We start from the raw sequence: 12,813 nt of genomic DNA on the forward strand, positions 1-12,813 counted from the left end.
TGATATCAATCATTGGGAAAACATTGGAATCTATTATGACAGTGGTTATAGCTGGACATTTAGAAAACCTTAATGCAATTAGTGCTGAGGCGACATGAACATTTTTTTTAAGATTAGATTCCTTATAGTGTTAAAAACAGGCCCTTCGGCCCAAGCATTCCACATCGACCCTCTGAAGAGTAATCCATCCAGAACCATTTCCCTCCTAACACTAACACCATGGGCAATTTAGCACGGCCAATTCACCTGATCTGCACATCTTTGGATTGTGGGAGGAAACTGGAGCACCCGGAGGAAACCCAGGCAGACACAGGGAGAATGTGCAAACTCCAGACAGAGAGTCACCCGAGGCTGGAATTGAACTTGGGACCCTGGTGCTGTGAGGCAGCAGTGCTAACCACTGAGCCACACCTTTTTGAAAAAGAAATCATAGCTGCCTGATTTATTAGAGATTTTTTGGGGAATTAACAAGCAACACTGATAATGGAGAACCAGTGGGTATACTCTATTTGATTTACAAACCCTCAGAACTAGGAGCAGGAAGAGGCCATTCAACACCTGCTGCTCTAATCTCATTGTCTACTGCACTTTTGTGTTCACTCTCCAAAACCCTTCATTCCATTACTAATTAAAAATCTGACAATTTCCTCCTTAATTCACTCAATGTTTCAGCATCCATTGCACTCTGGGGCTAGTGAATTCCATTGAGTCACAAATCTTTGAGAGAAGCAATTTCTTCTCATCTCAGTTTTAAATCTGCAACACCTTATCCTAGAACTAAATCTCACATTCTAGATTACTCCACATGAAAAAAAATCCTAACTCGGTCTATTTTGTCAATATTTTCAGCACCTTATAGAGTGCAATTATGCATTTGATAAGATTAGATTAGACTTAGATTAGACTTACAGTGTGGAAACAGGCCCTTCGGCCCAACAAGTCCACACCGACCCGCCGAAGCGCAACCCACCCATACCCCTACATTTACCCCTTACCTAACACTACGGGCAATTTTGCTTGGCCAATTCACCTGACCCGCACATCTTTGGACTGTGGGAGGAAACCGGAGCACCCGGAGGAAACCCACGCAGACACGGGGAGAACGTGCAAACTCCACACAGTCAGTCGCCCGAGTCGGGAATTGAACCCGGGTCTACAGTGCTAACCACTGTGTCACCGTGCCGCCCATGAGGTGCCACATCAAAGGTTATTTTACTCAAGATAACAACTCATGGCAGAGGGGTCAACATATTGCCACGGACAAAGGATTGTTTGACTAATAGTTAACAGAGAATGGGCAAAAATGGGTCATTTTTGGGTTGGCAGGATATGACGAACAAAGTGCCACAGGGATTAGTGTTGGGGTCTCAATTGTTCATAGTTTATTTCAATGACATGGATGAAAATAATAAATGTATATTTGCTAAATCTGCTGATGGTGCAAATAGGAAAACAAGTCGTGAAGAGGTCGTCAAATTTCTGCAAATTGATACAGATAGGCCGAGTAAGTAGGAAAACATTTGGCAGCTTCAAGATCTGCAAAAAATGTGAATCTGTTCATTTTGATAGGAGAGGAAAAAAAGCAAGCAGATTATTTAAATGAGGAGATATTGTAGAACTCCGAGCAAGAGGAATCTGGGTAGAAATCACAAGAAGCTAGTCCTCAGCTACAGCCAGGGATTATAAAGGCAAGTGAAATGCTGTCACTTATTGCAAGGGGTTTGGAAATTAAAATACAGATGTTTTGCTCCATGTAATTATATAAACATGCAGCACAGAAAAGTCCCCTTGTCTCATTGAGTCTGCACTAATAAAACCCACCCCAAATCTACACAAGCCCCACTTTCCTGCACCAGGCACAAACCCTCGAATGTTGTGACATTTCAAGTGCTCATCCAAGTACTTTTTAAAGATTGTAAGATTCCCTGCCTCAACTACCCTTCCTGGTAGTGCATTTCTGACCACCACCACCCTCTGGGTGAAAAGGCTTTTCCTCATATCCCTCTAAACCTCCTGTCCTTCACCTTAAAATTATGTCCCTTGTTATTGGCCCTTTGATGAAGGGGAACAGCTGTATCCTATCCACCCTGTTGATGCCCCTCAATCTTGTACACCTCTATCATTGTCCCCTCAGCTTCAAAGAAAACAACATTAGTCAACCTCTCTTCATCGCTGAAATGCTCCACTCCAGGCAACATCCTGGTGAATCTCCTCTGCATCCCCTCCAGTGCAATCACATCATTCTTATAGTGTGGTGATTAGAACTGCACACAGTACTCCAGCTAGTACCACAGCACTGACCAAAGCATTGTACAGCCCTACATCACCTCCAAAATAAACAAAGAACCGCAGATGCCAGAAATAAGAAACCAAAACAGAAATTGCTGGAGAAACTCAGCAGGTCTAGCAGCATCTGTGGGAAGAAAGCAGAGTTGATATTTCAAATCCAGTGACCAGTTCTGAAGAAGGGGCACTAGATCCAAAATGTCAACTCTGCTTTCTCTCCACAGATGCTATGAGACCTGCTGAGTTTTTCCAGCAATTTTTGTTTCTGGTCGAACATGTCCTCCCTGCTCCTATAAACTATGCTACAACTAATAAAGGCAAGCATCTCATATGCTTTCTTAACTACCTCAACAATCTGGCACCTTCAGAGACTTGGAAACAAGCATCCCAAGATGCTTCTGAGTTTCCTGGGTGAGAGGCAGGTGGATGGGGCAGTGGGGATGAGAGGGAAAGTGGTTAGTTTATGAGGAAAGTTTATAAGAGGTCACGCGAGACCCTGAGGTTGTTGGTTTACGAAATGAATTTTCCTTTTGTTTGAGACACCAGGACTAAGGGACAGAACTTAAAAATAATTCCATTTCCATTTCAGACAGAGATGAGGAGAGTTTTTGTTTTCCCGAGGGTTGTGGTTGTTTGGAACAGTCTCCTCCCGAACGCCCTGGAGATGGGTCAGTGAATATTTTTAATTGCAATGGCAAACAAGCCTACGAGCCTGGTGCTAGAAATTGGGTTAAAATAGTTAGGTGTTTGACAGTGCAGATTTGATGGGCTGACAGGTCTTCATCTGTTTTGTTAACTTCTCCGATTCTTTGACTGTATGAGGTAGAATGATTCTTGACTAATGGGGCTAGGCAGGAAGTATGGTCCTTCCTGAAGGTCTAATGCCCGAAACGTCGATTCTCCTGTTCCTTGGATGCTGCCTGACCTGCTGTGCTTTTCCAGCAACACATTTTCAGCTCTGATCTTCAGTATCTGCAGTCCTCACTTTCTCCAGGAAGTATGGTCCGATCAGGTTATGGTCATACTAAAGGTCAAGGAGTCAACGGGGCAAATTCTGCTCCTAATTCCTGTGTTTGTGCATATCACTGAGAAAAGAGTGGAAACAAAGCTCTCTGATCTGGGCAACAGAGCAGAGGTTACTGGAGGAAAGGTACAGGTGAGTTCAGGGCCAGTCTTTGTGCCAGGTCCCTTGCAGAAGGGTTGGTTTTGAGTGATCAGTGCTGGGTCTTGGGGACTGAGGAGTGGGCTCTGCTGTTGCATGCAAAGCACCAACTGCAGTGAGTGGTTTTGCTGACTTCACAAAAGCCCTAATTCTGCTTATAAAAGATTTACAGAGCACCCTCTACAAATATGGCTGTCTTTGTAAGCCTGGTCCATGATGACGTGCTCTGATCCTCACCAACGAAACCACCTCAGAATTCTATCCCAGTGAAGAAGAGCATCAAACAAAGCTCCAGCCTTCTCCATTTTGCTTATCCCAGTATTGGACCTCACCTCCAGCCAATCAGCGACAGATGTGGAGAAACCTGTCCAACCTACATCGCTTTCAATATAAAACCAAAATGCTGCCACCCTCAGTCACTGGGCTCCTGTTTACAGATGATAGCTGTAAGCACACTCACTCAGGCACTAAACACCTCCCCGTCAAACAGACTTGGAAACTGTGGCTGGGTTAGCAACCAATCACAGACACAATGGGACATGGTCATGGTCACTGCAATTAGCCAGTGGGATTTCCCAGGCCTTCTGAAAAAAAAGGGAAGATTATAATTGGATAATCTCGAACGAGAGGTCATAGTTTTAGGATAAGGGTCAGCAGAATTTAAAATAGAGATGAGGAGTGACTTCTCTCAAAGGATCGTGAATCTTGAAATTCACTCCTCCAGAGTGGGGTGAATGCTGGGACATTGAGTAAATTTAAGGAGAGATAGACATATTTTTAATTAGTAATGGGTTAAAGGAGAGCGGGCAGGAAAGGAGTTGAGGGTGAGAGGAGATCAGCCATGATCGTATCAAATGGGGAACAGTCATGAGGGGCTGAATGGCCTCCTTTTACTCCTAGCTCTGATCTTTTCATAGATGGAGACAATGATATGGAAAGTGATTTAGAGAACAGAGTGATGTTGGTGAATGTGGGATTGAGATGAAAGGTAATTGACTTGCAGATTGAAATTCTACACAGACGCTGCCAGCAAGCTGAGGATTTCCAATCTTTTGTTTTTAGTCTCGGAGGCAAAGCCGGTCAGTGGGATGGTCAGAGCAGCAGGTGGCACTTTCACAGATGTGTTTCATGAGGTATGGGGGTATGGATGGAGAGAAGGTTTAGATTGTGATAGTGTGAACAGCTCAGGGATTGTTACAAGGGACACCTCAACAATAAAGGGGCCAGTTTCGTTACCAGGCACAAAGTTCTATGATCTAACTTTCAAAGTGACAAAGGCAGATGTAACAGGATGGTTTTGGAGGAAATGATGAATGGAGTAGAGTGTGCAGTTGGTGCACTCATTGAAATGGTCTTTGTAAAGGCAGTAAATATAAACAAGGAAAAGACCTGGTAGTGAACAGCGATATTATACAGCGTGCGTGTTCGAACTGGGACAAGAGGAGAACAGTGATGCTGATCAAGGTCCTTTGAGGGATTCCAGTGCAGGAGCCTCTTCTCGCGGACTTACAAATCCATCCATTTTAACCTCATGCCTTAAGGAATAAAGTCATCAGTGTTCTCCCAGTCACCACTCAACCAGCTGAAAAATGCTCATCACAACTAAAAGTTCCATCCCTTTTCCTGACAATGAGAAACACAGGAACAGAAGTAGGCCAGAACTTCACATACCTGCCATTAACATCTTTGCTGAACAAAAATTATCTGTACCAGATTTAAAACTAACAACTAATCCAACAACCAGTACCATTTGTGGAAGAGAATTCCAAACATCTCCCACTCTGTGTGGGAAAGTGTTTCCTAACGTCTCTCCTGAATGCTCTGGTTCTCATTCTCAGACTATGCCCCTAGTCCTAGAATTTCCAACCAGCGGGAATAGTTTATCTTTATCTACCTTGTCTTTGCCTATTAATATCTTGAAGATTGAGCAATTCACCCATAACCTTCTAAATTATAGAGAAAAATAGTCCTAATTTGTATCATCTCTCCTGATAATACAATCCCTGAAGTCCAAGTATCATTCTTGTAAACCTGTTGTAATGTCTCCGAAGCCAATCTATCCTTCCCAAGGTGTGTGCACAGATTGGCATTATCCATCATGAGACAGACTCCTGAAACCTTTTCATTGTTGAACCATCAAGTAACCATCTGACATTGATCTAGGAGCGTATACATTTACAGATTAGATTTTGGTACCATGTCAGAGGTGTGAAACCCAAAGATTCAATGTTATTCAGCTTGGTCATAGCTGAGCAGAGCAGATGCAGCTACATCCTGATGACCAGCTGGAACAGCTCAAAAAGATCATCATCAATTCCTGATATATCCAACAGTAGTTGCTCAGAGAACATTTATTGAGAGATAAACTGGGACTTTCCAAAATGTAGTTTTCAAAAGGCAAATAAATCATAATTCTGCAAACTCCAAGTTAAGCCTTGTTAGACCATGTCCATATATGTAACTGAAAAAGATGGTTAGAGACAAAAAATACTGCAGATGCTGGAATCCAAGGGAGACAGGCAGGAGGCTGGAAGAACACACCAAGGAAGGCAGCATCAGGAGGTGGGGAAGTCAACGGTTCAGATGTAACGCTTCAGGACTGAAAAATATGAGCAGTTAGCACATAAAACTATATAGGAGAAAGTGAGGACTGCAGCTGCTGGACATCAGAGTCAAAAGTGGTGCTGGAAAAGCACAGCAGGTCAGGCAGCATCCGAGGAGCAGGAAAATCGACATTTCGGGCAAAAGCCCTTCATCAGGAATTGAACCATATACTGTCCTAACATTGGAGTCCTTCAGAGAAAGAACTGCCCACCTTACCTAGTCTGGTTGTGGTTCTGTTCGCCAAGCTGGGAATTTGTGTTGCAGACGTTTCTGTGATCTTTCCTCCGCCATTTATAGTGGTTTGTCTCTGCCGCTTCCGGTTGTCAGTTCCAGCTGCCCGTTGCAGTGGTCGGTATATTGGGTCCAGGTCGATGTGCCTATTCAACCATCCACAGATTCAATCAATAAGCACATCGACCTGGACCCAATATACCGACCACTGCAACGGGCAGCTGGAACTGACAACCGGAAGCGGCAGAGACAAACCACTATAAATGCCGGAGGAAACATCACAGAAGCGCTTCACAGGAGGCTCCCAAGCACTGAGGATGTCACCTAGACAGGGGGCAAAACGTCTGCAACACAAATTCCCAGCTCGGTGAACAGAACCACAACAACGAGCACCCGAGCTACAAATCTTCTCACAAACTTTGATTACCTAGTCTGGGCTACATAGGACTCCAGACCAACAGCAATGTGGCTAGCTCTTGACTCAATCAGCAAGCCACTCAGCTATATCAACCACAAGTAAGGAGAAAAGGAACAGAGTATCTGGCATCGACCCAGGGATCAGAGCAACAATGGCAGAAACAGCCCTATTAACCCTGCAAAATCCTCCTTATGAACATCTGGGGGCTCGTGCCAACATCGAGACATTTCTCTCACAGACTAATCAAGCAACAGCCTGACGTTGTCTTGAAGGTATAATTCTGTGAGAATGACTATGTCCAAGACACCACCATCACCAACCCTTGATATGTCCTGTCCCACCAGCAGGACAGACCCAGCAGAGGTAGCGCACAGTGGGATACAGTCAGGAGGGAGCTACTCTGGGAGGCCACAACATTGACTCCAGAACCAATGAAGTCTTGTGGCTTCAGGTTAAACATGGACAAGGAAACTTCCTGCTGATTACCATGTACCTTCCTCCCTCGGCTTACGAATCAGTATTCCTCGATGTTGAACAACACTTGGAAAAAGCACTGAGGGTGGCAAGGACACAACATGTCCTCTGGGTGGGGGATTTCAGTGTTCACCACCAAGACTGACTCAGCAGCATCACTACTGACTGAGCTGGTCGGGTCCCAAAGGACACAGCTACTAGACTGGTGGTGAAGGAACCAACAAGAGGGAAAAACATACTGGACCTCATCCTTACCAATCTGCCAGCTGCAGATGTATCTCTCCATGATCTGTCCATGACAGTATCAGTAAGAGTTAAGTGAGGACTGAAGATGCTGGAGATCAGATTTGAAGAGTGTGGTGCTGGAAAAAAACAGCTGGTCAGGCAGCATCCGAGGAGCAGGAAAATCAATGTTTTGGGCATAAGCCCTTCATCCTGATGCTGCCTGACCAGCTGTGCTTTTCCAGCACCACACTCTTAGTATCAGTAAGAATGATCACTGCACACTCCTTGTGGAGACAAAGTCCCTCCTTCACATTGAGAATACCCTCCATCATGTTGTGTGGCATTGTCACCGTGCTAAATGGGACAGACTTCGAACAAATCTAGCAACTCAAGACTAGGTTTCCATAAGGTGCTGTGGGACATCAACAGCAGCAGAACTGTACTCCAGCACAATCTGTATCTCATGGCCTGTCATATCCCCCACCCAACCATTACCGTCAAGGGAGGGTCACCCCTGGTTCAATGGAGAGTGCAGGAAGATATGCCAGGAGCAGCACCAGACATGCATAAAAATAAGGCATTAATCTGCTGAAGCTACAAAACAGCATAAGCAGCAAGTGATTAGCAATCCCACAACTTTTGGGAAAGCAAATCTTAGCAGGACTTATACACTTAATGGTAAGGTCCTAGGGAGTGTTGCTGAACAAAGAGATTTTGGGGTGCAGCTTCATAGCTCCTTGAAAGTGGAGTTGCAGGTAGATAGGATAGTGAAGGCGGCATTTGGTATGCTTTCCTTTATTGGTCAGAGTATTGAGTACAGGAGTTGGGAGGTCATGTTGTGGCTGTACAGGACATTGGTTAGGCCACTGTTGGAATATTGCATGCAATTCTGGTTTCCTTCCTATCGGAAAGATGTTGTGAAGCTTGAAAGGGTTCAGAAAAGATTTACAAGGATGCTGCCAGGGTTGGAGGATTTGAGCTACAGGGAGAGGCTGAACAGGCTGGGGCTGTTTTCCCTGGACCTTCGGAGGCTGAGGGGTGACCTTATAGAGATTTACAAAATTACGAGGGGCATGGATAGGATAAATAGACAAAGTCTTTTCCCTGGAGTCGGGGAGTCCAGAACTAGAAGGCATAGATTTAAGGTGAGAGGGGAAAAATATAAAAGAGACCTAAGGGGCAAGTTCTTTACAGAGGGTGGTATGTGTATGGAATGAGCTGCCAGAGGAAGTGGTGGAGGCTAGTACAATTGCAACATTTAAGAGGCATTTGGATGGGTATATGAATAGAAGGGTTTTGAGGGATGTGAGGCGGGTGCTGGCAGGTGGGACTAGATTGGGTTGGGATATCTGGTCAGCATGGACGGGTTGGACCGAAGGGTCTGTTTCCGTGCTGTACATCTCTATGACTCTATGACTCTGCAGTCCTGCCACATTCAGTCTTGAATGGTGGTGGACAATTAAACAATTCACTAGAGGAGGCTCCTCCACAAATATCCCCAACCTCAACGGTGGAAGAGCTCATCAGAGCAAAAGACAACAAAAACAGAAACTGCTGGAAAAGCTCAGTAGGTCTGGCAGCATCTGTGGAGAGAAATCAAAGTTGATGGTTCAGGTTAAGTCACCTTTCCTCAGAAACTCAACATTAATTTCTCTCCACATATGCTACTCGACCTTCTGAGCTTTTCTGGCAATTTCTGTCATTGTTTCTGCTTTACAGGAATTCTACAATTCTTTCAGTTTCTATTTAGTGAAAAAGATAAGGCTGAAGCAGTTGCAGCGATCTGCAGCCAGATGTGACAAGTGGACGTCCTCCAATGGTCCCCAGCTTCACAGATACCAGTCTTCAGCCAGTTCAGCTCATTCCACATGATAGCAAAAACCGGTTGGAGGCCCTGGATACTGCAAAGGCTAACAGCCCTGACAACATCCCAACAACAGTACTGAAGATGTGCTCCAGAGATTGCCACTTGCCTAGCCAAGCTGCTCCACTGCTAACCCATCAGCGTACTCTCGATCATCAGTAAAGTGATGGACGGTGTCAGTAACAGTGCTATCAAGCAGCACCTGCTCAGCAATAACCTGCTCAGTGATGCCCAGTTTGGGTTCCCCCAGGGCCACTCAGCTCCTGACCTCATTACAGCCTTGATTCAAACACGGACAGAAGAGCTGAATTCCAGAGGCGAGTGTGACAGCCCTTGATATCAAGGCTGTATTTGACTGAGTGTGTAATCAAGGAGCCCCTGCAAAACTGGAATCAATGGCAACTGGGGGAAAACTCTCTGCCTGTTGGAGTCATACCTGGCTCATAGGAAGGTGGGTGTGGTTTTTGGAGATCCGTCATTTCAGCTGCAAGACATCTCTGTGAGAGTTCCTCCGTGAAGTGTCCTAGGCCCAACTGCTTCAACCATGTGCCTCCCTCCACCATAATTTCAGGAGTGGGGATGGTCACCAATGATTGCATAGTGTTCAGCACCATTCACAACTGCTCAGATATTGAAGCAGTTCACGTTCAAATGCAGGAAGATCTGGACAGTATCTAGCCCCCTCTAGCTTATCTCTCCATGCTTCCAGCTCACTGCCTTTATTCCTGATGAAGGGCTTTTGCTCGAAACGTCGATTTCGCTGCTCGCTGGATGCTGCCTGAACTGTTGTGCTCTTCCAGCACCATTGATCCAGAACCATTGAATCCCTCACTATCAACACCTTCATTGACCAGAAACTAAACTGACTTTGTCATAGAAATACAATAAGCAGGTCAGAGGCGAGGACTCAAGCAGTGATGGAAGTAGTGAATGTAGTGCCAATTAAATGGATTGTTTTATCTTTGATGATATCATGTTTCTTGCATGTTATTGGAGTGGAAGCCATCCAGGCAAGTGGGGAGTATTCTATCACACTCCTGACTTGTACTATGTAGATGGTGGGCAGATTCAGGGGAGTGGGGAGGTGAGTTACCCACTGCAAAAAAAAAGTATAAAGCTGTTATATTGTAACTATGTAAATAAATAACATTTTGAATAAACTTTGTCTATGCCTCTGCCTCGTGTGGACTAACACCAAGAAAAACAGGAAGTGTATCAACGTCCCCAACCCTCAAAGGTTTTTCTCTGCTCTGGTCCCGGAGTTTGATCCTTTCACCATTGGGAGGGAGGTTTTCAGCTGTACAGGTTCAGATCTGGAATGTTCTCTAAGTCTTTCCACCTCATCACCTCCTTTTAGATGATCCTTAAGAACTTACTTCTTTGACTGAGTATTTATTGTCAGTCCTAATATTGCCTCATGTGGTTTGATCACATGAACATGAAATGTGTTGGAACAGTTTATAAAAGTTTCTGAGCTGTACAAATGAATGTCATTCCTGTTGGTCAGTGAGACTACTGGCTGATCCTCAGTCAGCCCCTTTGTACAAGGGGACAGCAGGCATCACCCAAAGTGGAGGAATAATCAACCTCAGTCAGAACTGAAGGCAAAGTTTGTTTACAGGAATAGTGCAGTTACAGACAGACTTTCCAAACTGATTAATAAACACAGCTTAAACCCATTCTCATCCTGGTGAAATAGCCCAGTGTTAATATCATCAGCATCTAGTTACTCCAGCCCAAAGTCGAACATAAGCAGATACCAAATGCCGCTTCTAGCTCAGGGGCACCACCTACTGTACCAGTCTGGCATTGTCCCATCGCTACATCAGCCAGCTTCCCAGTCAGTTTCACCATCAACTTGTGGATAGAGCCATGGCAATCAGACGGCCCCAAACTGACTTCAATCAGAGTTCATCTCCACCACAGCAGTACCACGGAGTGGAGTCCCTGGTTTATAAAAGGGTGGGAGTGGCACGCTCGCTAAGTGACTGAACGCTTCTGTTCTCGCTGGTGTCTCATTCACATCTCCTTGGTTTTAATACTGCTTTGTTTTTAGTTAAAATGCCTAATCCCAAAAACTGAACTCTGCAACATTGACCATTGGGTAAGGAACTGGCCAGTGAATGGTGTGAACAGAAAGTGGATTAAAGAGTAAATTACCACCTTGTGAAGCAGCTAAACTCTGAAACCTCACTTTTCAATCCCTGGACTGTGAGGAAGTGGATAATCCCAAACAGGAAGTAAATCCATATCAGGGGATCTAGGCTGAAGAACTTGACCTGGGAACTCACTCTGACTGACATTCAGCTTGGCCTGTAGTAATCTCATAGGGCTATACGACTCCACTCCCTCAGCCCCCATACCCTTCCTCAGCCTCAAGTTAACCCTCCTCAGGTGAAAGTGAGCACTGCTGTTGCTGGAGATTAGAGTGGAGAGTGTGGTGCTGGAAAAGCACAGCAGGTCAGGCAGCTTCTGAGGAGCAGGAGAATTGACATTTTGGGCAAAAGCCCTTCATCAGGAATGAGGCAGGGAGACAAGAGGTTGGTGATATAAATGGGAGGGGGTTGGGGGGAAGGTAGCTGAGAGTATGATAGGTGGATGGAGCTGGGGGTAAAGGTGATAGATCGTATAGGAGGGTGGTGCCGATAGGTGGGAAGGACAATGGACAGGTAGGACAGTGCAAGAGGGCGGTGCAGAGTTAGAAGGTTGGATATGGGATAAGATGGGAGGAGAGGAAATGAGAAAACTGGTAAAATCCACATTGATGCCGTGTGGGTGGAGGGTCCCAAGGTGGAAGATGAGACGTTCTTCCTCCAGACCTCAGATGGTCAGGGAGTGGCAATGAAGGAGGCCAGGGCCTCGATACATAACCCTCTTCAGGCCCAGTTTACTTGTCTGCCCCCTCATCCTGCCCTGGTCAAAACAATTCCCCCACCAAGGCCCCAGCCCACGTTTATTTAAATTCATATTTTATACAGTCATAAAGGGCAGTGTGTTGAACTTTGTGATTTGGGAAACCGGTGTTGGACTGGAGTGGGCAAAGTTAGAAATCACACACACCAGGTTATAGTCCAGCAGGTTTATTTGGAAGCACTAGCTTTTGGAGCGCAGCACCTTCATCAAGTAACTGTGACAACCATCTGATGAAAGGGCAGTGCTCTGAAAGCTAGTGCTTCCAAATAAACGCGCTGGACTATAACCTGGTGTTGTGTGATTTTTAATTTGAACGTGGTGAATGAATCAGCAAAATCACAAGCAAATCCAACCTCTGCCAGCCATTCAAGAGCTTGGGGTTGACGGGACAGGTCTCTACAACTCTTCCTGGAATACCCCCACCTCCTTCCTGAATCCCAGCTCTACTCCCAACTCCCAGCTCCCCACCACCTTCAGTTCATATTCGGACCAGCCTTCCACCCATTCAGGCATCCCTTTGATAACTACACACTGACAAGTGCTGGGATGTTCCCGAGCCCAGGTACGTCCAGACTTTGCCCCTTGAGCCACAGTCCTGGTTATCTGCATTTTCTCAGGCACCTGCTCGTTTCAGAC

The 12,813-nt window shown here is 45.4% G+C and overlaps 1 protein-coding gene across 1 annotated transcript in view; it reads right to left on the reverse strand.

Moving 5' to 3' along the window:
* slc16a4 (solute carrier family 16 member 4) overlaps positions 1 to 12,813 on the reverse strand; it is a 105,524-nt gene that overhangs the window by 36,453 nt on the left and 56,258 nt on the right. The gene's annotated exons all lie outside the window — the stretch shown is intronic.

Source organism: Hemiscyllium ocellatum, chromosome 26, assembly GCF_020745735.1.
Source record: "Hemiscyllium ocellatum isolate sHemOce1 chromosome 26, sHemOce1.pat.X.cur, whole genome shotgun sequence".
Taxonomy (NCBI): Eukaryota; Metazoa; Chordata; class Chondrichthyes; order Orectolobiformes; family Hemiscylliidae; genus Hemiscyllium; species Hemiscyllium ocellatum.